The sequence below is a fragment of the Barbus barbus genome (genome assembly GCF_936440315.1).
Source record: "Barbus barbus genome assembly, chromosome: 5".
NCBI lineage: Eukaryota > Metazoa > Chordata > Actinopteri > Cypriniformes > Cyprinidae > Barbus > Barbus barbus.
In genome coordinates, this window is record NC_136733.1 from 19,690,193 (window position 1) to 19,693,585 (window position 3,393).

At 39.9% G+C, this 3,393-nt stretch overlaps 1 pseudogene across 1 annotated transcript; it reads left to right on the forward strand.

Moving 5' to 3' along the window:
- Nucleotides 1-291: 291 nt before the first annotated feature.
- Nucleotides 292-2,342, forward strand: LOC306870485 (myogenesis-regulating glycosidase-like; annotated as a pseudogene). The gene is made up of 2 exons: nt 292-482; nt 579-2,342. The product of its transcript is annotated as a myogenesis-regulating glycosidase-like (transcript).
- Nucleotides 2,343-3,393: the final 1,051 nt, after the last annotated feature.

Sequence of the window (3,393 nt, forward strand, 5' to 3'; positions counted from 1 at the left end):
AAAATAAAAACGTCTTTGTCAGTTCTTGTAGATTCCCATCAGAATCACAATAAACATACACTCAAATATTAATCTCTTGCAATCTCTCATCAAGGCTTCTAGAAATACAAGTGAAGCTGCTGATATTGTATAATAACGAGAAATTAATATAGAATGGAAGTTATTTGTCTTAAAATTCACTGCCATCTAGTGGAATACGTGTGTTATGAAACATAAAAAACCTGGTTGAAACATTTTCGAAGTTATAGAAAATACCACAATATTATTCTAAACACTAATTAATACTACTAAATGTATTTTATTTTCCTGTCCTACATACTGGTCTACATTATACTGTTTTTTGCTGCGATCGTAGCATGGTGCTACTACTCCTCTTCTCTCCACAAGGCCAACCTTTTGACAACTGAACCATTAGATCTTAAAAAACATGGTTTTGTCGTCCGAAGCCAAACTGGGGTTGTCATTTTCAAAATGGAATTCAGGTATTTTGTTTAAATACATTTGTATTTTGTTTAAATATCCTATTTACTTGTGTTTACATAATTATGTTATGTTAATTATGTTTAATTATGTTTTAGAAGTCACATCGTTTTTGTGCATTTTATGTCTGGAACCCTTGATCTGGACTCATGTTCAAAAGAGGGACAGATTCTCCGATGTGACAAATCCATCGCTGGAAATACACATTTCTTCATAGAAACGGTAAAGCCTAAAGACACAGTTGAGTGCTATCGTGTGCGCTGGGACGAGCTGGAGGAGCATTGGTTGGTGGAGCATGTCATGTTCTGCAGTGGCTCATACTGGTATGGTGGTGCGGAGACTTGGTTGCAGCATTGGCCAATAGTATTAAAAGGACATCAGGCTCCCAAACCTTTCATTACAGGTGATATTCATTCGAATCATCAGGCATTTGGTGGCATCTTGGAGCGCTACTGGCTTTCTTCCAATGCTACGGCCATAAAAATGAATGATTCTGTTCCTTCTCACCTCGGCTGGGATGAAACAAACAGAACTCTGTGGTTCCAAGCTCGATATAATGACAGCCCTTATAGGCCAGACCCTGATAATCCCATCATGTGACTGAGTTATCGTGTATGTGTGGGGCTTGATGTCACCTCTATACACAAGTACATGGTTCGTCGATATTTCAACAAGCCCAACAAGGTTCCTTCAGAAGCTGTTTTCAGACAACCAATCTGGTCAACAAGAGCTCTAAAAGAAGTGAACCAAGAACGAACATTGAAATTGGCATCTGATATCCAAAAAAATGGCTTCAACTGCAGTCACCTGGAGTTGTACGACAGATATACTAGTGCCTATGGAGAGTTTGAGTTAGATCCCATCAAGTTCCCCAACGCCTCAGCTATGTTTAAAAAACTGAGGGAAGATGGATTCCAGGTAACCTTGTGGACTCATCCATTTGTCAACTATAATTCTGTCAATTTTGGTGTTGGAATAGAACGAGGACTGTTTGTACGGATGCCTGGTAGCCAGCTTCCCGCATTGGTGCGTTGGTGGAACGGTATTGCTGGCATTTTGGATTTCACAAATCCAGAAGCTCGGGACTGGTATGCCTTCGCACCCTCAAGAACAAGTATGGCATGGCATCTTTCAAGTTTGATGCAGGAGAGACAAGCTACTTACCCCAGCAGTTCAGTACCTTTGTTCCTCTGCAGGATCCCAGTACCTTTACCCGCCGCTACACTGAGATGGCAATACCGTTCAATGACCGTGCAGAGCTGCAGTCAGGCTATCAATCTCAAAACATCTCCTGATTCTTCAGAATTATTGACCGTGAGTCATTATGGGGATACACCCTAGGCCTCAAATCTATAATCCCAACTGTACTTACTATAAGTATTCTCGGTTACCAGTTTATTATGCCAGACATAATAAGTGGAAATACATACTCAAACCTCACTGGCCTTCCAGAGAGTGAGCTGTACATCCGTTGGCTAGAGCTCTAAGCTTTCATGCCAGCCATGCAGTTCTCACTTCCACCATGGCACAATGATGATGAGGTTGTGAATATCGCCAAAAAGTTCACCGCTCTCCACGAGTCTCTTGTAGCCCCTCGGGTTCTAGAGCTTGTTGGGGAAGTGCTGTACACTGGGGATCCCATCATTCGCCCTTTTTGGTGGATTGCGACAGATGATGAGGCAGTTTACAAAATTGACTCTCAGTTCCTCATAGGAGATGACCTCCTGGTGGCACCTGTTCTTGAACTGGGCAAGCAGGAAAGAGATATATACCTTCCTGTGGGCAGATGGAGAAGTTACAAGGGAGAGTATTTTAACAAAGGCCCCATGTACCTTACTGATTATCCAGTGGACTTGGATTAAGTTGCTTACTTTGTGTGGTCAGGATAGTTTTAAGTAGGTAAGGGATGAGCCCAAACAAAACCCCAAAACCGACTGCTGAATTCTGATCTGGCCATACCATAAATTATTTGTGCAATCATGTGAATTGTTTTTACACTAATAGCATCAGCAAGGTTTTTGCTGTAGTTTGTCCTTATGTTGATATTGCATAAATCTCAAGAAATAGGCTCCTCAGAAAATAGGCTACCCACCTGTCTCGTTTTAATGAAGACCTCTTGAATTGTGAAAAAAAGGCCCAAATGTTGGAATGTGCAGAGCAAAAACATGTCTTTACTGGGATAAAGTTATAGGAGTGGTTTTGCTTTCTGTACGGTGGGAATTGTTATCATTATTGATCCTTATAATGTAGAGTAAAATGTTAGTAAATTTTTGGTTTAAAGCAAAACCCAGTGAAAGCAACATGACACAATTATTTTGTATGTTACTTATTTATAACATGTTTTTGTAAAACTTGCTTATGTGTACTTGTTTTTACATTTGTTTCCCACAGCATCAAAATACATATAGATTTAAGCAACCACCTAACTTGAATGTACAATGAAGGATGTATGAAGGATTCACCTAGTTTAAAGGGAATATTTTCTACAGTTTTGTTGCATTCGCCGATTCACTGAATTCTGTTTGTAATGTCTCAGAGTTCTTGCTCCATAATTAACTTTTATTATTGACATTTTGCCACCCTCAGCTCAACTCAGAATAAAACTATTTATATTGTGTATGTTTACACATTTATGTTAATATACACACGTTAACTTGTGAACATAAAGGTGTCACGGAACACTGAGAGAGCGCCGTGGAAAGACGAAGTCTGGGTCCAAGTGCAGGTAAGACGGCTTTAATAAGAAACAAAAAAGCCAACAAGGCAAAACAAAACAGGTTCCAGAACGGGATACATTAAAAGGCAACACAGTGCATGTATCAACCACCTCAAACACATACCATCAAATACAATTAATTGAACCATACAGAGTAGCAGGAGTGTGGTGCATAAATAGTCCATGCCAATGGGGAA